Source organism: Hemicordylus capensis, chromosome 1 (assembly GCF_027244095.1).
Source record: "Hemicordylus capensis ecotype Gifberg chromosome 1, rHemCap1.1.pri, whole genome shotgun sequence".
Classification (NCBI taxonomy): domain Eukaryota; kingdom Metazoa; phylum Chordata; class Lepidosauria; order Squamata; family Cordylidae; genus Hemicordylus; species Hemicordylus capensis.
The window spans coordinates 377,449-404,350 of NC_069657.1; positions in this window are offsets into that span (position 1 = coordinate 377,449).

Below are 26,902 nucleotides of genomic sequence, written 5' to 3' on the forward strand. Positions count from 1 at the left end.
CCAACTGGGCACTAACACCAACCGCACTCCACTCTGGGCCACCCCTCCCACCCACCCCGCGTGAAGCTATACTTTTCCTGAAACCTCCATTATACCCAATGGGGGAAATCTGAAAGACGCACAAACTTAAAAAATTCACCAAAAACCAACAGTTTGCCCAATGCCTTTGCAGTTTTTGTGCTAGCTTCCACTCACTGGGCAGTATAACTCCCACCCACTCTTTTGACCACGTGACCCATTTTTAAATCTGAATTAATTCTGATTCTGATTCAGATTAATTTGGATACAAAACAAAACTGGGGTGATTCGGAAGGCTTAATTTCGGACAAAATACAAAATGAGGTTGATTCAGATTTGGTACAAATCAAAACAGAAAAAATACAAAACGCACAACCCTAGAAGCAGGTACACAAGTGCAGATGTGGGGAGGAGAAAGTGTTGGCAGTGCACAGCAGCTGTGGAAAAAAGGCGAATTCCATGCTAGGCATCACTAGAAAGAGGATTGAAAATAAAATGGCTAATATTATAATGACCTACATTATGGGAAGCCACCTAATGGCGCAGTGACTTGCCTAGCAAGCATGAGGTTGCCGATTCGAATCCCTGCTGGTCTGTTTCCCACCTCTATCGTGTAGCAGTGATAGAGGAAGATGCTGAAAGGCATCATCTTATACTGCGTGGGAGATGGCCATGGTAAGCCTCTCCTGTATTCTACCAAAGTCGACCACAGGGCTCTGTGGGTGCCAGGAGTCAACACCGACTTGAGCGCACACTTTACCTTTACCTGACATTTTGGGACAAGATGAGCCTGTACAAAAGGGACGGGCTCCAATTGAACTAAGATGGACCCAGACTGCTGGTGCAGAGCAGCTTTTATAATGACCATGGGTGGGGGCGGGGGGGGTGCACGGGTGCCAACAGGAACTGGGTGGTATTTGGTTCAGGAAGCAAAAAACCAGAAGGGGACAGAGTAGAGCCAGGAGTGGAGGAGATGGAAGGGCATGGCAGCTGGTCAAAAAGGCCAAGTGACCCCTCAGGGAGAGGGCCCATGCCAGCGCCAGGTAAGAGGCTCGGTGTAGCGGTGTCTATATAGCAAGGCCAGCAGCCTCCAAACCAAGGTGCGTGAGTGGAGTGCTTGGAGAACCAGTGGGGCACTGCTATTGCTGGAGAAAAGCTCTGCAGAAAGGACAGGGAAGGGAGGATTGCGGGTGGGGTAGCACTTTATGTTAAGGAAGGGATGGAATGCAAGAAGCTAGGGAACCTAGAAGGACTGGAGTCCTCTACAGGAAAAGAGGAACTTTGAAGGCTGCCTTCTACCGGGTCAGAGCCAGTTAGGGTTAGGGTCCATCTAGGTCCATCTAGCTTAGAACTGTCTTCACAAAACAAATTAGAACACATAGCACAGAACAAATACATTACAATAGAAAATAGAAAATGAAATACAAAGCATTTTAAAGCTCTTTAAAAAAATAAATAAATCAATTTTAAAAGCCTGAGTGAACAGAAAGGTCTTCTTCACCTGGTGCCCCAAAGAACAAAGTGACGGTGCCAGGCGAGCCTCACTGACCCTCTCCCTCTCCCTCTCCTTAGCAGCCTCATCACGTTTGGGGTGGGCACTTGGAGCAGCAGAGCCTCTGAAGAAGATCTGAAGGTTCCAGTCGGGACTTCTGGGGCCAGGCGCTCCCTCAAGGGACCTGTTCCCAAGCCAGCTGGGGCTTTAGAGGCTGAAAGCAGCACTTTGAAATTAGCCAAGTGCTTAATTCTCTGACCAAAACAGCCGCCTTCTGGGTCATTTGTTCAAATGGGCGGACATAATGATCAGATACTCGAGGGAAGAAAGCTTATAAAATCTGTGGTCGGTATCCTGACTTTAAGCTATTACTACCTATATGCAAAAGCTGGAGACAGAAGATAATTTTTTATCCTTACAGTTGAAGCTGGTTTGGGAGAGGGATCTCTGCCTTATGGTATGTACACTCATCCTGTTCTCACCTGTGCTTTTACAGGTTTCTGTTTTGTTTCAAAAACCCACAGAAGCCAAAAAATGTCTATATCCACTACTGGAAGCAAAGTCAGTCTCAACTGCATGCAGCTCTTTTAAAGCTTCGCCCTTGTTTGGCCACAATTAAACGCAAAATGTTCTGCAAAAGTGAATGAAAACGTTGCACATGCAACGCTCTGGTGGCATCACCAAGGACTGACCCCCTGCTCAGCAATGCTCCTTTGTGCCCAGACCACAAAGCCTGACTCTGGCACTGGGGCCAAGAAGAAGGTCTGCTCTCCAGCAGAAGTCCTCCTCGGCCACCTGACACCCTTTGAGGTAGTGCAGATGCCCAGCCTGAGCCTGGGAGAACTGGGTCTGCCAGGGAGCCACCCCCACTGCTGCCCCACGGAGGAAGAAACGCACACCCCACTTCAGGCACTGAGTTTCGTTGGAACATAGCATTGGTCCATTTCTAGCTCCAGCTAACAATGTGTGTGTGTGTGTGTGTGAGAGAGAGAGAGAGAGAGAGTGTCTGTCTCTCCCTGGATTTTCCTTTGTTGTAGATATTCCGCTTCTTGTTCCTGCGTATCAATATAATTCCTCTCTTGGCCTAGATTATCAGTTGAAAAAGCTAATTGAATCCCCTTGTTAGGAAGATTCCTCTTGTCATAAAGTTATTCAGTGCGGCATTTAAAGAGCTTAACAACTTTGTGACGGAAGGGAATGAACTTGAACAAAGCCGCTCGGGAACCCTAATCCAGCTATTCCGCCACCCCTGCTGTGGCGCCTCAGAGATCCAGCACAAGAAGTGATGGGCCCCCAGTCGTGACTGCTCAGCAGAAGCACTCAGGCTGTTCAGACCTGGAGGCTGTGGGGAAGAAACACTTTTCTTCCTCGGGGGGATGCAGGTGGCAGCTCAGGGCACGTGGGGCTGGCTGTGGCTGGCTGCTGCTCCCCACTTCTGCCTGTTCACCCCTGCTGGGCTCATTGTGCCACTCAGGGAGCTCCTGTGGTCCAAAGGGAGTTTCTTGAGAAGGTTTCTTGGGCATTGTCGGAGATGGAGTTCCAGTGCATCGACCTTTTGCGCCAACTATCCTAATGACCTCCTGGGGCATTGGGAGTAGAGAGCGTGAGTCAGGGTCTGTTCTACCTGTCGCTACTCTATGACCCCTGATTGGACTCCTCGGGTATTTCCTGTGAGAGTCAGATTCCCTTCCTTTCTTCTTAGGCACTTTCAACAGCAGCAAAATGCTTCCGTTCAGGCAAATCGCTTTCAAGACGGAAACAGCAGGGGGAGCAGTCTCACAAAAACTAACAACCCAGAAAACCAGCATCTTTTTAACGCCAGATATATGACGTCATAGCACTATATCACAGTGATTACATTTGAAACAAGGCATTGGAAATATGAATGGCCCCTCCTCCCTTGAATCAGAATCTGGAACCATCGATTACCTGCTGTGACGTGTTTAATGAATTCTTTGTGGGGAAAATTCAGGCCGACTTAGACTCCATCTCCACAATTACTTCAGTGTCTGATGTGGAGGTGTCCAGCGACTCCTCTTGTGTGATTAGGTTGGATCAGTTCCAGTTCGTGACTCCCGAGGATGTGGACAAGCTGATTGGGATGGTGCGACCCACCACCTGTTCTCTTGACCCTTGCCCAACATGGCTTATACTATCTGGCAGCGGGGTTGTTGTAGAAGGCCTGGTAGAGATTATAAATGCGTCTCTGAGGGAGGGCAGGATGCCTCCTTGTCTAAGAAGCCTGCTGGGGGAAGGAAGAGGAAAGACTCCATCTGGCCTTGGCAGACCCCAGAGTGAGAGGCCGGGCTCCCTGCCTGGCTGCCTCCTCTTCTGCTCCCCCCTTTGTTTGCCATCTGCTCCAGCCAGGACTGTCTGTGGTGGGGAGTCCTTGCAGGACTGGGGCCAGGGGTGACTGGGCAGTTTGAGTTCCTGTGTTCCACCTGTTGGAGCTGCAGCTGCCCAGGATTATATAGGCACGCTGCCACTGGCGGGGTCGCCATCAAAGGGGCCACACCAAAGGGGTCGCCCCTTTGGGGGAGTCACTTCGGGGGGGAACGAGGGTGAGGGCCAGATCCTCTGTTTAATTATTAGATTGAGGAGGAGCTACTCAACAGTAGAGCTTCTGTTTAGCAGTTTTTAGAACTGGCCTGAAATTGCCACAATGTGTTTGGGTTCATCTGGAGATGGGGAGATAGGGGGTGCCTTTGAATGTGGGGCAGCTATCCCAGGGGTGGTGGGGAATAGAAGGAGCAATGTTGTCAGGTCAGCAGGCCATTCCAGGGGAAGGGTGGTCGGAAGTTTAATTGCTGTCTCCCCTTCTGGCTGTCCTGCCAGCTCTCTGACCTCGGGGAGCACTGCCAACATCCCACGCAGCCTCACCTTGCTCCTCTGCAATGCCAGGTCAGCCCAAAATAAATCTGAACTCATCCGTGATTTGATTATGGGTGAAGGGGCCGACCTGGTGTGTATCACCGAGACTTGGTTGGGGGAGGCCAGTGGCCCAGTCTGGGCCCAGCTGCTCCCTCCAGGACATTCTGTAGAGGAGCAGGTGAGGAGACATAGGCGGGGAGGTGGGGTGGCTGTGGTCTGTAAGGATAGGCCTTTTGCCTATCTAAACTACCGGAATGTGGTCATTATCAGACCAGTCCCTCTAGGGTTTCTGTTGTGATAAAGGTTTGTTTAGATAAGATGGCTAATATGAATATGAATATGACAAATATTATTATACCGTTGGCACCTCCTCGTTGTTCCATGGGAAATCTTGTAAAGTCTCTATACAGAGAGAGAGAGGAAGGTCATTGCTTTTGTTCACCAGAAGCACTAGGTGGTTCCAAGTCCAATGCCGAATATTTGTTGTTTGTTGGAAAAGTCAATGTGATGCACTTCAAGTCTTTGCTAGATAGAAATTGATCTAATTTTAGCTGTTTTTCTTTCTTAGCCTTGAGCCCCCTCTGTACTGGCGAAGTGCATGGCCATTTCTTTGAGCCCATTCTCCCTAATTAGTTGAGTCCTTATCCTCAATATAAATATCCCAGTTTTGAAGCAGCCAAACTTAAAGTTAATTATCCAGCTCCAGATGTCAATAGGAATAAAATCAGAGTCCCAAACACAGTAATGGAAGAATGGGAGGAGAACAGAACTCCCAACAGTCGAGGAGCTCTTTGCCCAAGCTGGTACCAAGGAGCCATCTTGGCTCCTCCCCACCCATCTCCCATTGAGATGTGCTCATTTCCCTGAGTCCTTGCCAGCTAGACTGTTAATTCAAAGGCGGGTTAGGAAATGCACTGCTTATCTTGGAGTGACTCCAGAGGAGTGCTCCACTGTCACCTTTTGTGAAAGGGAAGATTTCTTCCCTTGACTGATTCACCTTTTGAAATAGAGTCTGCTCACTGGCTATTTCCTTCTTTTGTGTCCAAGACTGGGGTGGGGGCATCCCATCCAGTCTTTGCTAGCCTGACCTTGGGGCGCGCTGCTCCACGCTTAGCTCCTTCCAGGTGACCAGCTGTGGGCTTGACAAACCCAGGCAGGTGAAAAGGTCGTAATGGAGGCTGTGATCCCACAGCCCCAGGCTGCATAGCTGTCCAACGCAATATAGATAGAGGGGAGCTCTCTGGGCTACCCTGAAATCGGGCTGTTGGGCAACAAGCGCAGTGAAGAGCCACAGGACAAGGGGGCTGGAGGGGTTCCATCTCCCATAGCCATGGTCTCTGCACCTCCCGACCCCCTCACTGCCCTTCCACCCCTGTCCTTGGACTCAGAGGAAGAAGCAGAGGTGCCTCCAACCCCACCACCAGCAGCACCCTAGCCAGCACCTGAAGACTTGCCATGTTCCTGGCCCCTTATGAAAGGCGTTCAGTTTGCCTCTGGCTGAATCAACTCTTCAGAGAGTCTTTTGTATCCCTACCTAGAAATGCCAGAGATTGAACATGGGATCTTCTGCCTGTGAAAGACGTGTTCCACCACTGAGCTATGACCCACTTCCTGAATTTCAATTTCTTGTTTCAAACATTCCCAGTTTTCATACCCTTTAGTTTTCCCCAAACATTTTTACTACAGCCTCTTCTAATGTTCATATTGTTTATGTAATCCTAATACTTGTGCCCTCACTTTTAAAAAGTCCTTTTGAATGCACTGAAGGGAGTTTACCTTCACAAACGTACCTGTTGGGCTCACAGAGTTTCCCCTGAAATCTGAGATATAAATGAATGTTGACAATAGCCACATTCACACGTAACGCAAAACTGGAGGTGAAGGGGCCTCCGGTTTCATTTTCTGCGGGCAACTGCAGTTTCACTGACAAGTGGACCCACAGTTTCCCACCCCAGACTCCAAGCTGTACCTTTAGTTTGTGGTAGGTTTCACTGACTTCAGTTCCAATTCTGCGGTGCCAGCATTACGTCTGAATGCAGCACCACAGTCAGGCTCATTCGCAACCAGAATTGAGGGAGGTAGCTCCTCCCTTGCTCCACCTGCTATTGGCTGCCGAGGCTGCCCTTCAGTCACGAAGGAAGCCCAGGCAGCCAGTGCCCCCTCCTCTCTGCAATCAGCAAGACTGATCAGCAAGACTGCAGAGAGAGAAAGAGAGAGCTCCCCTGTGATGTCTGAAATCAGATGGGAGAGTGGGGAAGGGGCGCAGGTATCTCTATATCTTGTGGTCTATATCTCTCCCTCTGCATAGATGGGAAGGTTGGAGGTCACTGGTTCCCAAAGAACTGTGGGGGTGTGGTCCTCTTTGGTGGGGCCTTTCAGGTGGTCTTTAGGTGGTGGTGGCAGCAGCAGCAGCGAGGACTCAAAGGAAAGAGGCATCTGAAGAGGCAGAGGTGATCCACCAAGAACCTCACCACACCATCTATTAGCCATTTGTAAAATGCTGCTGTTATGCTGGGAAGCTATTTTAAACACAAGTTGTTCAAGCTGCTCTTGAAATCTGACATGACATCCTCTTTCATGTGTTTCAGATAGCCTTTTTGAAAACTGGTCTCAGACACTATAAAACATGTTTGCATATTTTTTATTTAGGGCCTCCATAGGTGAGGAACAAAGTCCGGGAAAGACAGTGATGAAATGACTTAAAGCTGCAGCCAAGTTTAGATGATTGATTGACTGATTGGATTGGATTGGATTTATTTTAATTTAAATTAATTTAATTTATTGCTTCTATGTGTCTTTATTTCCTTGTAATGCCAGTTGCAGGGGAGCAACAGCAGGAGAGAGGGTGTGCCCTCAGCAGCTCTTCCCGGTGGACTTCTTAGAGGCATCTGGTGGGCCACTGTGGGAAACAAGAAGCTGGACTAGACGGGCCTGATCCAGCAGGGCTGTCCTGATGTTCTTGTGTGCCTGGTCAAAGAGGTTTTGAAGGTGCTTAAAGCAGGACCAGAAAGAAGAGTGAGAGAAGTCAGCACAGCGGATATGGGGGGGGGGGCAAGGATGCCCTCTTGGTCTGGCCTCAGAGACCACACGGAGCCAGAGTTTATTTACCCTCTCTTTACCCTCTCCTTCCCCTGTTCAGTGCATTCACAGAGACATGGATTTCTCTCTCTTCCCTGCAGCCATTCTTGTTTCCTCACAGTGGGCCGCACCAGGACTTCTGCAAGGCATCACGGCTTACCCTACGACTTAAGTCACAGCTGCAGAACTACGCTGGGTGCAGGGTATGCATTCATTGTGGGTGATCATGACAAGCTTTGAAATGGGCTAATTCTCCCCCATTTCCAACTGAGCAGGCTCTTTGGTCCTCTGTGGAGGCCAAAGCGTTTGTGGGACGTGTCTGAGGCAGATCTGTTCCAGAGCCATTAACATCAATTCTTCCCTAGTCTACCGTGTCATATAAAAAGGAATTTGACAAATTCAGTCACATTAATGTTGAAAATTGAATCTGTGATATGAATCTCAATCCGTCTTCTTGCAAGAAGAATGAGACTTTGCTTCAAGGCAAATGTCTCCCAGCTCATGAGTCTCAGTCTGATTAGTGCAAACAGGATTCACAAGAAGGCTCCTTTCATTGTTCATGCCGCCAGTCCCAGCGTTCCTTTTTATCACTGCCGCAAGTCCACAGCGGGATGTTCCAGTTGAAAGCTGGAGCTGCCAGTGCCAGCCAAAGCCATTGTGGGCCTGCCTCAGACGGAAGCTTGAGGAGAGCGGCTCTGGTGGCAGCCAGCACGACTGGTCCCCTTAGCCAAGCAGGGGCCGCTCTGGTTGCATAGGAATGGGAGACCTGATGTGTGAGCACTGCAAGATCTTCCCCTCAGCAGGGGATGGAGCCGCTCTGGGAAGAGCAGAAGAAGGTCCCAAGTCCCCTCCCTGGTAGCATCTCCAATTTAGGGCTGGGAGAGATTCCTGCCTGCAACCTGGGAGAAGCCGCTGCCATTCTGTGAAGACAAGACTGAGCTAGATGGACCGAGGGTCTGACTCAGGCTTGGACTGGCCCACAGGGCAATAAGGCATATTCCTGTTGTGCTCCACCTATGGTGAGCCCCTGTGCCCTGACTCCCACCCTTAATGACCCATTCTGCTCAAAACCCGGCACCCTCCCCACATACATTCCACCACCCTCTCAGTGCCCCCAGTCTGGCCCTGGTCTGACTCATTAGAAAGCAGCTTCCTATGTTCCAAAGCTGTGGAGAGAGGCAGGGGTCCAGAAGGCTCAGGCCAAGTCTTTGGTGGGATTCTGCCTGTTCCTCTCCAGTACAGACACGTTTGACACACCATCAGCAATTCACTTCCCAGGTGGTGCTTGCACTTCAAGGCATGAGCCAGCACTGACTGAACCCATCAGCTGACATCCTGACTAATCAACGCAAATCCCACTGAAATCATTATTGACTAGCTGAGCTGGGCGCAGAGTATCTGCGCCTCTAGTTCTTCCCCTGCTTGCCGCTGCCTTTTTCTTCCCCACCTGCCTGCTGCCATTTTCTTCCCCTGCTCACTGTTTTCTTCCCTCCCATCTTTCCTACCCCGCCTGCCCCTGGTGGCGCAGTGGTAAAACTGCCACCCTGTAACCAGAAGGTTACAAGTTCGGTCCTGACCAGGGGCTCAAGGTTGACTCAGCCTTCCATCCTTCCAAGGTCGGTAAAATGAGTACCCAGAATGTTGGGGGCAATATGCTAAATCATTGTAAACCGCTTAGAGAGCTCCGGCTATAAAGCGGTATATAAATGTAAGTGCTAAGTGCTATTGCTATTGCAAGCCTGTTTGCCAGCACCACCACTTTCCTCTCCCCCTGTTGGCAGCTTGTGAACTCTTGCGAGAGATGCCACACATGGAATTAGCGATGGGTACACTTTAGAGAAATATATAGATAGATCCCAGACATATGTTGAGTAATTGAGAGAGGATGCCAGCTACTGATTCCAGTGGGCTTCAATGGCAATTGCCTGGACGGTATTGCAGCCTGGGTGTGTGTGTGTGGTGGGGGGGGGGTTGGCACAGGAGACTAGGATCACTAGGAGTGGAGTGGGAGACTACATGAGCTGTATGGCGAAAAATAATAATTCTGTTGTTATGAACAACTTGAATATCTCATGTTCCACCCAAATCTTCCTTTACAGAGAGGTTGTCTTCAGAAACCTCACCTCATGAAGTGAGGTGGGTGGAGACTGGAGAGAAGAGGGCCTGCCAGTTATGCTGCCCCCCCCGGAAGATTCTCTTGGAGCTTTTCCAAATGGCAATTGAACACAGCTTCACTACATTTAGGTGGGGGTGGAATTCATACAAGAGAACCATTTACAGCAAGATCAGGATGGCGACAGAAGATGCTATTCATACAGCCAACAACATCATTCAGCCTGGCTCCTGACAATTTGCAGTCACTGTGAATTATATGCATCCTTAAAAAGTAGCACTTTGGTGCAGTTCTCAGAATATCTTGATTTTAATTCCTCTCTCACAACACTAAAACCAGGGGTCATCCCATTAAAATGATGTCCAGGAAATTTAGGACCAACAAAAGGAAGTACTTTTTTACAGAGCCCATAAATAATCTATGGAATTCTCTGCCATTGGATGTGGTGATGGCCACTAGCGGGGATGGCTTTAAAAGGGGCTTAGACAAATTCATGATGGACAGGTCTATCAATGGCTACTAGTTTGCTGGCTTTAGGCCACTTCCAGTCTCAGTTATGAATAAAAGAGCACTGGTCGCAATACAGATCCCTGGGGGAACTTCCCTCCATTGTGAAACCTGCTGTTTATCCCTCCCCTCTGTTTCCTGTCCTTCAACCAGTTACCGATCCACACATGAACCTGTCCTCTTATCCCATGACTGCTAAGTTTACTCAAGAGCCTTTGGCGGGGAACTTTGTCAAAAGCTTTTTGGAAGTCCAAGTGATCTATGTCAACCAGATCACCTTTATTTACATGCTTGTTGACACTCTCAAAGAACTCCAGAAGGTTAGTGAGGCAAGACTTTCCCTTGCAGAAGCCAGGCTGGTTCTCCTTCAGCAAGGTATTTTCTTTTATATGTTTAACCATTTTGTTCTTAAGTATGCTTTCCATCAATTTACCAGGCATCAAAGTTAAGCTTTGATGTAGTTTCCCAGTGCCCCCTTGGATCCCATTTTGACAATCATAGTTACATTAACTACCTTCCAGTCCCTTGGTACAGAGCTTCATGGTAGGGACAAGTTAAATACAGGTGAAACTCAGAAAATTAGAATATCGTGCAAAAGTCCATTAATTTCAGTAATGCAAATTAAAAGGTGAAACTGATATGTGAGACAGACGCATTACATGCAAAGCGAAATAAGTCAAGCCTTAATTTGTTATAATTGTGATGATCATGGCGTACAGCTCATGAAAACCCCAAATCCACAATCCCAGAAAATTAGAATATTAATGGAACCAAGAAGACAAGGATTGAAGAATAGAACAATATCGGACCTCTGAAAAGTATAAGCATGCATATGTATTCAGTACTTGGTTTGGGCCCCTTTTGCAGCAATTACTGCCTCAATGCAGCGTGGCATGGATGCTATCAGCCTGTGGCACTGATGAGGTATTATGGAAGACCAGGATGCTTCATTAGCGGCCTTCAGCTCTTCTGCATTGTTTGGTCTCATGTCTCTCATCCTTCTCTTGGCAATGCCCCATAGATTCTCTATGGGGTCAGGTCAGGCGAGTTTGCTGGCCAATCAAGCACAGTACACAGAATCTCCCTCCCCACAGCCACGTTCCCCAGAAGTCCTTCTGAGGAACTCAATCTGGAAGGAGTTAATGCAGTTAGAAGAGGACATGACTAACTATGATAAGCAGCCAACTTCATATCTCCTAGAAGCTCTAGCAGATCTAAAACATAGGGAGGAAAGCTCTCTGCGATCTTTTTCTCACCCTGTGAATTTGCCCCATCTGTGTGAGGGTTACTGAAGCTCCACAGTGTCATTGAACATAATTGCAGGGCAATGAATAAGTCCCAACACCGTTTGTGTATTCAGATGGGGCAAGAACAAGTGTGGCTGGTTGTTGCTACATTCTCTTTCTCATTGCATGCACAGGGACTCACTAGCATGAATTAACCAATGCACCAGCCTGTGCAAGAGGAGGCATGGAAGCCAACAGACGCCCAGCAGTGTGAAGCATTTCAGATTTCTTGGGCCCTGCATTTCCAGCTCCGGGCAGGCAGAAGGACTTTCATCTTCAAGTTGCAGAATTCACTGCCACAGGATGTGGAGTCTGCAGGCCACTGGCTTCCATGTCTTCACAAAAGGCTTAGACAAATTTGTGGAGGAAGAGAAGTCTGTGATAGCTAAGCAGAACCTCTGTTTCTCAAAGCAGAATAACCCTGAGGACCACATGCTAGAGACAAAGAGCAAGGGAAGGGCTGTCTCTCCTCCTGCCTCGAGTCCCCCCTGCTGCCTCATGTTTTGCTTGCAAGCGTCTTTGCTCGGCATGGTTGGACAAAGGCTGCTGCTGCTGCTGACCTGGCTGGAGCTTTGGTCTGACCTCGCAAGCCAATTCTGGTTATGCTTTTCCTTTTATTACACAACATAAAGGACCGCGTCTCACGATCTGTGAGACCCAGTTTAGGGCACTGAGCGGGGAGGGAGCCTTGGGTGGCCGGATCGGCCGCCCACACGATGGCTGGCTCCGAGATGGAGCCAGCGGGGGCTGGGGAGCTCAGGGGCTGCGCCCCCCCCCAGAAGCCCCCCCAGAAGCCCCCCCGAAGCCCCAGTATGCCCTGCCCAAGCGCGGAGTGGAGTCGCGCCGCAGCTACTCATGAGCAGATAGCCCAGGTTTGCAGAGTGCTCGCTCCGCAAACCCGGGCTAAGGGGCGGGCTACAGGAGCAGGTTAGCTGCTCCAGAACCACCAGGCTCGGCTGCGAGCCCGGTGGTTCTTACGATCACAAAAATCAGGCTATTCCTAGCCTGATTTTTGTGATCGTAAGAATAGCCCCAAATTTTCACAAAAGTGAAAATAAAATCCATGGCTAAACATTATCTTTGAAATTTGTATTCCGGTGAGAAACAAACAAAACCCAGTTTTCTAAACGGTCCATTGTGTTTATCTTTGCACATTGGTAGAAAGTATGTTTGCTCAGAGATGCAATTGAGCAGAGATCCACTTCTCCCAGGCCAGCTCAGGCAATGCCCTCTGGTGGTGGCACCCGTGAGGAAGCGATGCACGGTCCAGCCACCCTTCACAGCTAAGCCACCACATCATCCAAGGTATCTTCCAGGATGACCTGCCGGAGCTGTCCCCAAGCTAGCCAGGAAGGGCTTTTTTGGAAACAGAACCAGTTATTTTATTTATTTATTTGATTTATATACTGCCCTTCCAAAGATGGCAGTTAAAACTAGATAACATTAAAACTAAATATCATTAAAAGCCAGGCTAAAGAGATGGATCTTTAAGGCTCTCCTGAAAGCCTCCAATGAAGACAATCCTCTTAAATCCATGGGGAGCGCATTCCACAACCTAGGGGTGACAACCGAGAAGGACCTATCCCAGGTAGTCACCATATGCTCCCAAAGACAGGCCTCTCCTGAAGAGCTTAATGAGCGGAGGGGATCTTGTAGAGAAAGGAGCTCTCTCAGGTAACCCAGGCCTAAGCCATTCAGGGCTTTAAAGGTAATAACCAGCACTTTGGACTTTGCCCAGAAACATATCGGCAGCCAGTGCAACCGTTTAAGGACAGGCATAATGTGGTCTCTTTGGACACCAATTTGGCTGCCATATTTGAACTAACTGGAGTTTTTGAACGACATACAATGGTGGCCGTACGTAGAGCAGCTTGCATTAGTCCAAACTGGAGGTTACTAGCTGGTGTACTACTGTTCTCAGGCCATATTCCCCTCAAAGAACAGGCAGAGTTGTCGAATCAATAAAAAAGCACTCATGGCCACAGCCTCAACTGGAGGCACCAGTGAAAAACCCGGGTCCAAGAGCATTCCCAAGCTACAAACCTGTTCTTTCTGGTGGGCCTGTAACCGTGTCCAGAACAGGAAGTTCTATCCCGTCTTGCAGATTATGGCCCCCAACAATGAGCACCTCTGTAGAAATCTGGCCATTCCTTAACCTAAAGAGTTAACTGGAAGTGAACCCTCTCCTGTCTGTCAGGCGGTGACCTCTAGGGATCAGCCACTCAGCACATGGTGACCGGGACCTGGAGGGGCCTGGCGGCAGGAAGTGAAGAGGTTCTTTGTTCTTGTGCAGTCGGAGCCAGGCAGGGGAAGCAACAGGTTGACTGGCCAAGCCATGGCAGCCACTAGGAACTCTGCAGGGGCCTAAAGTCTCTACCATGGTTTTGGTGAGTTCAGGGAAGAATTCAGGGCTTGGCTTCGGAGAAAGGTTTAGCCAGGGAACTGTGAGTTACGTAGCTGGTGTCAGATTTCCTTATATTAGTGCTTTGCAGATCCCCACAACTGGTCTATTGTGTTTTATCTGTAACATAAGAATGCTGAACCTGTGCCCTTTTATATCCATCCAGGGCACTGCAAAAGTCTCTGTAGGTTCCTGGCAAGCGGGGGTGCTTTTTGAATTATCTTTGCAATGGGGTATCCAAGATTTTAAAGTGTACCACTCCAACTATCAACTGGAGTGCTCTTTTTGAATTATTCTTGAAAGTACTGAGTGTTTCTTTTTTTATTAATCTGTAACTGAAGCTGAGAGAGGGAGAGCCTCAGCCTGAAGCAGTCTGTAGTATTTTGAATAAAGGTTATTTTAATTTTTAGTCCTTTACAATTTTAACCAGCCTCTTGGAGTAGATTTTCAACTCAGGAAAGGGGGGGTTGGAAAGGGGTCTTACTCTGGTGCAAACATGCCTCAAGTTTGATTGCTCAGCAGCACACTACCAAGTTTTTCTCCTAATGTATAGGCTACATGTGGGAGGTTTTTGTATTTTTCCATTTGGTAAAAGAGAGTTTTCCTGGAATTTCACTCACACCAGGGAGGGATTAAACTCTTTTAAAAAGTGGGTGTGGTGGCAGTGATTACCAGAGGGACAGCCTTTGTTGGGAGGGAATGAAGCAGCATTTTTCATTCCCCTAGTGGGCTTGCTTTGAGACAAAGGCTGGGCTTAAACTTCAGAGGTCTGAGGAAGAAGGCTGCAGAGTCTTATCAGACCTATACCCACAAGTTAAAGAGGGCATTGCACTTGTGATTGGAATGGGCAGGGGTGAAGACCATGGAGGATGTCATGGAACTGATTCAAACTGAGCAATTCCTAACCCAACTCCCAGATCATCTTTTTGAGCAGGTCTTTGTTCAGGAGCCCCAGACTAGGGGTGTGCGTTTCATTTTGGATACAAAATGTTTTGTGCACAAAACAGGCTGTTTTGTGGCCAAAACAAAACACCCAATGCTCAAAACAAAATTTTGTAGCCGAAATAAAACGTCCTTGTTTTGGATACAAAATGTTTTGTTGTTTCAGCTGTTTTGGAACTCAATTTTGCAATGGCGAAAAGTCTTTCTCCTTCAGTCTCCATTTTGAGTTTTGACATCTGTTTGAATTTCCAGCCCCAGCGTGCAGATTGGCCAGCGAAAGCATGGGCTGATCTGCTGGCAATTGCCTCCTTATTCTTTTTAAGGAAATTTGAGGGTAAAATTTACCCTCATTGGCCAGTGGGGCAGTGTGCATTTCATTGTTGTTATTTCACACTGTTGTGTGTAGATCAATTGCATTTGGGGGGGGGGATGTGGATGTACATGACCTTTGGAAATCTGCCTAGTTCTTTGCAAAGCTCTGCTGTTGCTGATGTGTGATGTTGATGTTATTTGAGGTGGATTTGGGGAAGAAAGGGGGCTTTGGGGGCAGAAGAATGGGTCAGGTGGTAGTGCCACCCAGATTCCAAAGATTCTGCTGCCACCCAGTTTCTGCTGCCACCCAGATTCCAAAGGAATTGGGAAAAGGGCTGATTTTTAAAGCATCTCTGAAGTTGACATGTCTTTGGGGCAGATTCGGGGCAGAAAGGGGGCCTGAGGGGCAAAACAGTGGGTTGGGTGGCAATGCCCCAAGGGATGCCTGCCACAACCCAGATTCCAAAGGAATAGGGCAAAGGGCTGATTTCTTAGGAATTGTTGAAGTTTATGCATCTTTAAGGTTTTTCCCCATAGGGAATAATGGAGGTTTCTGCAGACCCATAACTCCACCTGGGGGGCACTGGGGTGGCTGGCAGCAAGTGGTGGTGTAGTGCACATAGGGTGCCAACTACCCACATGGGTTGCTAACCCATGGGGTGCTGGGTTCTGTTGTTTCTGAGGTGTTCTGAGTGTAGATTCTCTGGTAGCATATGAGATTGTCTACAACAAACAATGAACCCACTCTCATATGCTATCAGAGAATCTACACTCAAAACATCTCAGAAATCAGTTAGCAACCCATGGGGGTAGTTGGCACCCTATGTGCCCTACACCACTACTCACTCTGGGCCACCCTGGTGCTCCCCATGTGTAGTTATGGGGCTGGTGGAATCTCCATCATTCTCTACGGGGAAGAACTTTAAAGATGCATAAACTCCATTAAATCTTTAAAAACCAGCCCTCTGCCCAATTCCTTTGAAATAATTCTGGTAGCTTCCATGCCCCCACTGGGCACTACCACCCACCCTACTCTGCTCTGGGCCACCCCTTTCCCCCTTACATGAAGCTATACTTTTGCTGAAACCTCCATTATTTCCTATGGGAAAAACCTTAAACTTCAAAAATTCCCCAAAAATCAGCCCTCTGCCCAATTCCTCTGAAATTTGGGTGGTAGTCTCCACCCATTGAGTACTACCACCCCCACCCACTAGTTTTCCTCCGGGGCCATTTTTAAAAATCCAAAAAGTTTCAGATTCGGATTTTGCAATTTCGAACAAAGAACAAAATTGGGGTGTTTTGGATTTGGGCCAAAAACAAAACAGAAAAAACAAAACAAAATGCACAACCCTACCCCAGACCACTGAGGCTGCTGGAGAATTGGCACAGAGATTGGCTGACACCAGGGTAAGGGGGACAGCAGAGGCGCCTCAATGGGACCAACCCAAGTTTGTCTCAAGGCAGGAAGAGGAGGAGGAGGAGGAGGAGGAGCCCAGGAGTCAGACCAAAGTGAGCCCAGGGGACATGAGTCACACCCCACCTGCTATACTGCAACTAGGGGGCAGACCGACTCAGGAGGCCAGCCCCAAGTGCTTTCAGGGTGGAGAAGTGGGACACTTCAAGAGGGACTGTCCCAAGGCTAAAGTCTTGTTAATGGGCGTAATGTGGGATAGAAGCCCAGAGGCGGCAGAGGCCCAGAATGGGTCAACCCCTTATTCTGATGTGGAGGTCATTCCACCCAGGTGGCGAGTGAATGTGAATGGCCAGCAAGTCACAGCCTGGAAGGACTCTGGCGCTGTGATATCAACCAAACACCCCTCGCTTGTCAAGGCCCAGCAGCTTGCCCAGCAGCCTCCCGGGGGTGGGTTTTCTTCGCCAGAGGCCAGGCAGAAATGCCCATCGTGAAGGTACCAGTCCAGTTGCCTGACTGGGTGGGAATGGGAGTTTGCTGTGAGGTTCCAGTAGAGGTGGAGGTAGAGAGGCTGAACCAAGGTCCCCGGTCCCAGCCAGCACCTCCTAGCCAGACTGGAGTCACACCAGCAGGCAGCACCGGGGAGAGGCCCAGTGACGGAGAAGTCCAGCTACAACCAGGAACAGAGGCTGAGGCCCCCATCTCAGATCAGGTGTGGCAGGCAAATGACCAGGAGGGAGGCGCTGCCGAGGAGATGCCAGGAGCCGCCATCTGCAGCACAGCCGAGGAGTTCCGGAGAGAGCAGGAGGCAGACCCAGGTTTGGCGCAACTGCGGGAGCAGGTGAGCCTGGGTTCACCACCTCTCAGCAAACTGCTGAGCTCCCGGATCGTCATCTAGGATGGGTTGCTGTACCATGAGTATATCCCCAAAACTCACAGGGTGGGGTGCCAACCCCAGAGGCCACTTAGAGTGCCTAAGAGATACCACTTGCGCATCTTAGAGATGGTGCATGTCCACTCAAGTGGGCACATGGGGGTGGGGGGAGAACAAAGGACAGAGGAAGGAAGAACTTTTACTGGACTGGGTTTGGCCCGGCCCAGGGCTCCCTCTCACAGGGATTCCCAGCTGTTGTTGACTACCACTCCCAGAATCCGCAGTCAAAAGCTATTATAGCTGGGGATTCTGGGAGCTGTAGTCAACAACAGCTGGGAATCCCTGTGAGAGGGAACCCTGGCCAGGAAGTGACTACTTGTGTGAAGTCATGTGAGGTTTGCCAGAAAAGGGGGGAAAGCCAGGGAGAAGGGCAGACGACGCCTGGACAGCCCTTGTCTGGCAGGGACATCCCACTTCACCAAGTGGCCATAGACATCCTCGGGCCTCTCCAGCCCAAGACTTCCGGGGGAAACAGTAGAGATTGTCTGTCGTGGACTGTGCCACTAGGTGGCCAGAGGCAGTTGCCCTGAGCCAGAAAGAGGCAAAGACTGTCACTTGGCCTAGGGAAGTCCTGGCCGAGGCAGGTGCCAAGTTCATACATGGGGCGATGGGAAAGCATGGGAGCACCCATGGAGTAGCACCTCTCACCCCTGTGTCTGGCCAGCACATGACAGGTGGATCAGTGGGAGGGGCCCAAGGGACTTTGGGGGCCACGATCCACAAGTTCATTAAGGAACATGCCACAGACTGGGACTTGGGGCTGCCACAGCTGTTGGATGCCTTCAGGGCTGTGCCACCCCCGAGCCTAGGCTCCGAGTATCTAACCACTGTTATAAGCAGGCCAGGCCAGGCCAGGCCAGGCCAGGCGTTTCTTTGGCCAGCTGGCAAACTCTGCCAATCTTCTGTTGATCCAGTTCTGGTTCAAGGTCCTGCCAAAGTTCTGCCCTGAGCTGACCCAGATAATCTGGTTTATGGAACTGAATCTTCAAGACAGATGGTAGGACTCCAGATGTTGGCTGCAGATCATGTTGTGCCACCTCTGAACTCACTCTCCAGATGATGCTTTTGAGCTACACAAAAACAATACGAAGCTTCCTTCTACTGAGCCCTGCCGTCTACTGAGTCCTGTATTGCCTGCGGTGACCGGCAGTGGCTCTTCAGGGCTTCCGGGAGAGGAGAAGGGCCTTTCCCAGCCCTGCCTGGAGATGCTGCCTGCCAGGCCATAGGCCTACAGCCATCTCCATGCAGACCATCTGCTCGACCACTGAGTCATTGCCCTTGCAGTGAGGAGGACACGTGTTCGTAAGTGGAGCTGGTTTCTCTCACCTCTACATCTGAAGCAGCTCACAGAATCATCCCATGAAAAGCCATTCATAAGAACAGCCGCCCTGCTGGATCTGGCCTCAAATGGCCCATCATAGCCCAGCATCCCATTTCACACAGTGGTCCACCAGATGCCTCTAGGAAGCCCACAGGCAGGGAGTGAGGGCTTGGCCTCTCTCCTGCTGTTGCTCCCCTGCCACTGGTGTTCAGAGGCATCTTGCCTCTGAGGCTGGAGATGGCCCACAGCCACCAGGCTAGTAGCCATTGATAGACCTGTCCTCCATGAATCCGTCTAAGCCCCTTTTAAAGCTACCCAAGCTGGTGGCCATCATCACACCCCGTGGCAAAGAATTCTATAGATTATTAAAGTGCTGTGTGGAAAAGTACTTCCTTTTGTCAGTTCTAAATTCCCTGGCCTTCGGTTTCCATGGGATGAACCCTGGTTCTAGTGTTGTGAGAGAGGGAGAAAAATGTCTCCCTGTCTACTCTCTCTACTCCATGCCTAATTTTGTACATCTTGATCATGTCTCCCCTAAGTCGCCTCTTTTCCAGACTAAAGAGCCCCAGATGCTGTAGCCTTGCCTCATAAGGAAGGTGCTCCAGGCCCTTGATGATCTTGGTTGCCCACTTCTGCACCTCTTCGAGTTCTATTTATTTTATTTCTTACATTTGTTAACACTGCCCCATACAAAAAAGTCCTTGGGCTTTTAACTATGCACTGTATGAAAAAGTACAGTGTCATTCTACTATGTCCTTCTTAAGATACAATGAACAGAACTGTACACAGTACTCCAAATGTGGCCACACTATAGATTTGTATGAAGGCATTATAATATTAGCATTTTTATTTTCAACCCCTTTCCTAATGATTCCAAACATGGCATTTGCCTTTTTCACAGCTGCCACACATTGTGTCAACACTTTCAACTAACTGTCCGCCATGACCCCAAGATCTCTCTCCTGGTCAGTCACTGACAGCTCAGACCCCATCAGTGGATATGTGATGTTGGGGTTTTTCATCCCAATATGCATCACTTTACACTTGATTATATTGAATCACATTTGCCATTTTGTTTCCCAATCCCCCAGCTTGGAGAGAGATTTTTGGAGCTCCTCACAATCTGTTTTGGATTTCACTACCCTATACAGATTAGTGTCATCTTCAAATTTGGCCACTTTGCTGCTTACCTCAACTTCTAAATTATTTATGAACAAATTAAAGAGCACTGGTCCCAGTACAGATCCTTGGGAGACCGCACTTCCTACCTACCTCCATTGTGAAAACTGTCCATTTATTCCTACTCTCTGTTTTCTGTCCTTCAACCAATCCACACATGAACCTGTCCTCTTATCCCATGACTGCTCAGTTTACTCAAGAGCCTTTGGTGGGAGACTCGGTCAAAAGCTTTTTAGAAATCCAAGTGTACTATGTCAACAGGTTCACCTTTATCCACATGCCTGTTGACATTTCCAAAGAACTCCTAAAGGTTAGAGCCCAAAATGTTACTTGGGATCAGATCTCAGCCTCATCCGCGCGGGGATTCCATCAGCTTCATGGTTACCAAATGGAGCACCTGGGACGGCATTTGCCCCGATGAGCCTCGTCTTTGGTAAGCACATCTCAGATAAAGTGGATCCCACTCCAACTCCAGATGGATCCTGTGATCCCACAGTAAAAGTTGGTCCAGAACAGGTTATCAGATTCCACCAAGTACCTGTGGCAGTAAGTCCAGCACTCTGTGGATAAACCAATCATGTCTGTGGAGGAAAATGCTCCCAGAAGGGGAATCTCAGCTGCAAATGGCTCCAGAAAGTCTCCATCATGGCCTCCTTTTAAATATCAGCCCCACAATATATGTCTGCTGGAGCAGAAGATTTGTTTGTTTGTTTGTTTGACATTTATATACTGCTTTTCAACAAAAAGTTCCCAAAGTGGTTTACATAGATACAAATAAATAAATAAAATGGCTCCCTACCCCCAAAGAGCTCACAATCTAAAAAAGAAGCATAAGATAGACACCAGCCACAGCCACTGGAGGGATGCTGTGCTGGAGACGGAGGGGGCCAGTTGCTCTCCCCCTGCTCAGTAAAGAGAATTGCCACTTTTAAGAGGTGCCTCTTGGCTCAGTTAGCAGGGCTTGTTGTTGGAGCGACAGCACTGGAGATAGGAAGTACTTTCTCTGAAAAGTCTGCCTTACAACATAGGAACATAGGAAGCTGCCATATACTGAGTCAGACTATAGGCCCATCTAGCTCAGTATTGTCTACACAGACTGGCAGCGGCTTCTCCCAGGTTGCAGGCAGGAATCTCTCTCAGCCCTTTCTTGGAGATGCTGCCAGGGAGGACACTTGAAACTTAGATGCTCTTCTCAGAGCAGCTCCATCCCCTGAGGGGAAGATCTCACAGTGCTCACACTTCTAGTCTCCCTTTCATATGCAACCAGGGCAAACCCTGCTTAGCTGTCATGCTTGCTACCACAAGACCAACTCTCCAGCGAACTTCTGTGTAAGAGAGAAAAACTTCATATTCTGCTCCCATTCCTTGATTAAACCATTTGAAAAGGTGGTGATTCAAGGCCCTGGCTCTGATGAAGTTGACGACTTTCATGGCAGCAGACAAGACTTCTTTCAGGCTTGCTGGCAGCGGCTTTGATGCCAATGCATGCCGATGTAGAAAGCAATGAGTCACGATGACATGTGAGGTTTCTTTCTTCACCAAAGCAGCCAAGCAGCGCAGGTGCTCCATCTGTGCACAGAGTGCCAAGTTTCTTCTTCCATTCAAAGTTTTGCTTAGCAAAGAAACTTTTCACCACTTCAAAGACATCGACTGCCTTTGTCCAAAAGGGACTCACGAAATAGGAATTCTTTTTTGATGGCACCAGTGTGCACATAACGGATGAAAACCAGGCGTTGGCAGGACGGAGAGACGCCAGTAGTTTCACCCAGTTGCATGCTGAAGGGAAATGGTGTCACTGCCAATCCCTCCATGAGCTGTCAGCGATACCGAAGGGACCATTTCCAGGGCACAGGGCTTCACCAAGGTCTCTCCAGTCGTGCGTGGCTCCTTTGGCTTGGCAATGCGACCAGCAACCTTGTAGGATGTCTCAAGACACGGCTTTTGTGTTGGGGCAAATCCAAGTTATGGTCAAGTTCCTGCCTTTTCAAATTGAGCCTTCTCCTCATGAAAAAGATCCACACTGCCCGAAGTATTTCCAGGATGGACAGACGTAAGCTGCTCCTTCAGATTTGTTGGCTTCATGCATCCATTGGCAAGAAGCTTGCTGCACAAGATGCACTGTGGCTTTTGTGGCCCATCACATCCGGCAATGAAAGTAAAACCAAAGGATATGTAAGCTCCGTTGTACTTTCTTCTCTTTGACATTTTCAAACTGAAGCTAGGCTGGCTAAATAAATAAATAAATAAATAAATAAATAAATAAATAAATAAATAAAACCAAAAAAGAAACAACAACCCCCCAAAAGTACTGTGATGTAATTTATATGGAAAGCAGTAACTAATGCACAAAAATGAAATTAATAAGCTTAGGCCAGCTGTGTGTACAAAACATATCTGAGGCACAGCTTTCATTAAATCTGCGGATCTGCGGGATCAGCTAATGGTCACACATAACTTTGATTTCTTCATATTACATCTATAAATGTATGCTATTTCCTTGGCTACCTAACATCAAGCATCCACAAGTATTAAAAAATATTATAATAACTAGTCTTGAATGAAAAAATTACATTTGAAAGGACTACATTGTAACCTAAAAATTTATTTATTTATTTATTTATTTATTTATTTATTTATTTATTTATTTATTCAATTTTTATACCCCCCTTCCGAAAATGGCTCAGGGTGGTTTACAATTAAAAACAGAAAACATTAAAACCCTGAAAACCAGGTTAGCATTATAACGATTAAAACTAATTAAAAACCCTGAAAGTCCAGGCCAAACAGATGGGTTTTAAGGGCTCTCTTGAAGGTAAGGGCTCTCTTGAAGGTCAGTAAGGAATTAAAATTACGAATTTCTGCTGGGAGTGCATTCCACACCCCAGGAGCAGCTACAGAGAAGGCCCGCCTCTGAGTCGACACCAAACAAACCGATGGTAACTGGAGAGGGACCTCCTCAGATGACCTTAACGTGCGGTGGGGATCATGTAAAAAAAGGTGCTTTCTGATATCTCGGACCCAAGCCGTTCAGGGTTTTAAAGGTAATAACCAGCACTTTGTATTTTGCCCGGAAACATATCGGCAGCCAGTGTAATTGTTTCAAGACAGGCATCATATGGTCTCTCCGGGTTGCCCCAGAGACCAATCTGGCTGCCACATTATGAACTAACTGAAGTTTCTGGACTATGTACAAAGGCAGCCCCACGTAGAGCGCATTGCAATAGTCAAGCCGGGAGGTTACCAGCTGATGTGCCACTGTTTTGAGGTCATCCTCTTCAAGGAATGGGCACAGCTGTGGAATCAGCCAAAGCTGATAGAAAGCACTCCTGGCCATGGCCTCCACCTGAGATACCAGGGTCAGTCCTGGGTCCAGGAGTACTCCCAAGCTGCGCACCTGCTCCTTCTGGGGGAGTGTAACCCCATCCAGCACAGGAAGATCTAACTCACCTTTCAGAGCCCCCCACAATGAGCACCTCCGTCTTGCTTGGATTCAGCTTCAATTTGTTCTCCCTCATCCAGCCCATTACTCCCTGTAGGCAGGCATTCTCTAAATGAGAATTCCTGAAGATGAAAAGGAGAAGTAGATTTGGGTGTCATCAGCATACTGATAACACCCAGCACCAAACTTCCTGATGACCTCACCCAGCGGTTTCATGTAGATGTTAAAAAGCATTGGTGACAGAATGGAGCCCTGAGGGACTCCATATAACAGCTCCTGTTTTGAGGAGCAACTGTCACCAAGCTGCACCATCTGGAATCTACCTGAGAGATAGGAATGGAACCACTGTAAAATTCACTGTGACTAGATGTAAACAAAGACAGATGTCCATCATCATAATGGCAGGGAATGTTTTCTTTAATTCCTATCAACGGGGAACTATTCTAGACATCATAACATGGTGACGATGATGAATGCCACCCTACACTGGTTTGGAGTGAATGAAACTACGCCTTTGTAACATAATATGACATTAAAAAGAATGTTTTTCTCAAAGACAATTTTCAAAGTAACAGAAAGGAAATTGAAGGGGGGTGGGAATCATTTTTTGTGTGCCCGGTTCATGGACCCCCTGAAGCCCATCCATGGACTCCCTAGGGGTCCATGACCACCGGTTAGGAAGTCCTTCTGTAAGCAGAGAATGGCAAGTAGAGCCTATTTAGAATCAAGGTGTAGTGAATAGTTCAGACAGGCCTTTTTGTCTCTGAGAGCCAAAGAAAACACGGTTTACTCCTTTGCCTTTGTATTCACCTTCTCCCTGCTGGCTCTATCCACGTAGCAGGAAAAATCCCTTCTCTGAGAGAGAGAGAGAGAGAGAGAGAGAGCTTTAATCCCCAGCTGAAGATCCTTTAACCTAATGAGTTCAAGTTCCAGCATGCATCAGTCTGAAAGTGTTCCTTACCAATCTCCAAGCCTCACTGCCATCTCCAGTTCAACAGACTTTCATCCTACACTCCATGAAATAGCATCTCTGATACGCAGGTTATCTTACATGTCCAAGGTTGATAAAAACAGGAAAACCTTATTGAATGAGTTATTAAAGTAAAAACCTTGAATTTTCCAAGTAATACTGGCTGAAATTGTACGATGTTCAGCACAGCAGAATCTGCTCCACTCCTCACAGGCGAGGCGACGGTCCCTCCCCTGCCCCGCTTTGCAGCAGCCCTTTCCCAGAGGCCAAGGGGCGGGAATGCAAGACGCCTTTGTGTGGGGGTTGCACCAGCAGCTGCAAGCGGAGCACAGCGGCTGTGTCTCCGTCCTCTCTGCTGGATTGGACTCTGCCATCCTGCTTCTTCAGCTGCTTTGGTTGCCCCCAACCCGCAGGAGGGAAGGGACTCTCTGGCCAAGGGGTGGTGTTCTTCCATGCTGCTCTGCCTGATAATGCATTTGATCCTGCTCCAGGCTTCATTTCGGTGTTGCCAAGTCATGAGGCAATGACTGCTCATTATCACATGCAGCATGACTGAAGCAGGGAGTCCAGGCTGGCTGAGCCTTGCAACAGGAGCAGGCTGAGTCATGCCTCAAGACACAGAAGAACAGCCCTGCTGCAGGGCCAGGCCCAAGAAGGCCCATCCAGCCCAGCACCCTGGTTCCCACAGTGGCCCACCAGATGCCTCTGGGGAGAAGCCCACAGGCAAGAGCGGAGGGCATACCTGCTCTCTTGCTGTTGCAAGGAATGAAGGAATGAACCATCATCCAGAGAAGCACGATGCTGCTAGGCACTCACTCCCTGACCTGGACCTGGACCTGGACTTGGGCCACCACTGTGCCTGCTCAGAGAACTGAAACTCAAGACCCTGAAATGTGTGGCCTTCCAAGGCCAGGGAGGTCACATGTCCCTTAGATGCACAGCCCCGTAGAGACTGGGTCTCTGCACTCACGCTTAGAGCTCTTGGGGATGCCACGAATGTCCTCAGCCATCAGTGTGCCTCTGCAGCTGGTTGTGTGGAACCTGGCCCACATAGCCTGCGTTCCAGATTCAGGTGAGTTGGGCCCTGGAGCTGAGCAGGCCTCCTCTGGGCATGTCCCGGCGGCAGCACCTCCAATGGTGGCTGCCTCCATTCCTTGGCTCGGAGCGGCCTCTTTCAGCCAGAGTTGCTTAGGTTGGCTCATCAGCTGGAACCCAGTGTGTGTGTGTGTGTGTGTGTGTGTTTCTGTGTGTGGAGTCGACCCCCCAATGGTCTTGGCAGCCAGCAGTGGGTAGGGGTTGTGCCACAGAGGCCAACGGTTGTGTCAGATGGATACATTCAAGTGGAGACCCTGGAAACTGAGAATGAGAAAGGCAGGTTGGCTTCCAACCTGTTTTTTGAAAATGAATTTGTCAAGGCCGGCCGGCCTGCCTGAAGAAGAGCAGTTGTGGGATGCCCAAAGCTCTGGGAGTTGGCCTCTGCTTGCCCCAGGAGTCTGAAAGGCTGCCAGTTCAGCCGGGGGCTTCGCAGGGCTCTCCGTGGTGGGGAGTCCACATCACAGGGCATTTTTCCACTGCCAGGGAAAGCACTTTAATGAGCTGACTGGCCTTTCTGAGGCACCAGCTGCAGCTTCTCCCACTGCCAAGAGTGCCCCCCCCCCACTTTCTCACTGCCCTCACCATGTAGACCTCCAATGCTCCAGTGGCAGCTGCCACAGGGCGGCTGGCCCCCTTCACTACCCTTTTTCAGAAGGCTACTGAATGGACGGATTTGGCTAAAATTGAGGGTGGGGGGGGAGTTAGGGAGTGGGGCCTGTGGATTTCATTCCGGCCCACGACCTTCCCCTCCTCCCCATAATTTGGGTTTCAGTTTAGAAAAACCCGTGCACAGAGATTCTTCTTCTTCTTCTTCTTCTTCTTCTTCTTCTTCTTCTTCTTCTTCTTCTTCTTCTTCTTCTTCTTCTTCTTCTTCTTCTTCTTCTTCTTCTTCTTAAGACAAAGCAGGAGGATTCTCTCCAACGGTTGCGAGACGTCTGCCTCAACAGCCTTGAGTGTTTATGCAAGAAGTAGCAAGCCAAGTTAAGATTGTTAGACTTCCTGTTGGTGTATGTAACTCTAGAAGCATGACTTAGTCTATGTTGTTAGTAGGGATGGGCCCGGACTGGTCTGGAGGCCATTGAAAGAGCCTCCGGACCGGTCCGGACCGGTCTGGACCTGGGCGGTCCGGTTCGGGTGGGGGGGCACCTTTAAGAGTGGCAGGAGGGTTTACTTACCCCTCCCGCTGCTTTCCTGCTCTTTTGCCGTAATTCCAAGAGTAATTGGGGCGGCAGGATACCTCCCTGCCGCCCCTTCCCCGACGTTGCTGGAAAACTTCCAGCAGTCCTTTGCGCGGCGTGCGCGTCATAGAAACATGCGCGCCTCTGTGACGTGCCCGTGCGCCGCGCAAAGGACTGCTGGGAGTTTTCCAGCAACGTCGGGGAAGGGGCGGCAGGGAGGTATCCTGCCGCCCCAATTACTCTTGGAATTACGGCGAAAGAGCGGGAAAGCGGCGGGAGGGGTAAGTAAACCCTCCCGCCGCTCTTAATGGTGCCCCCCCCCACCCCAGTGCCGGACCGCAGCTGGCGGTTCCGT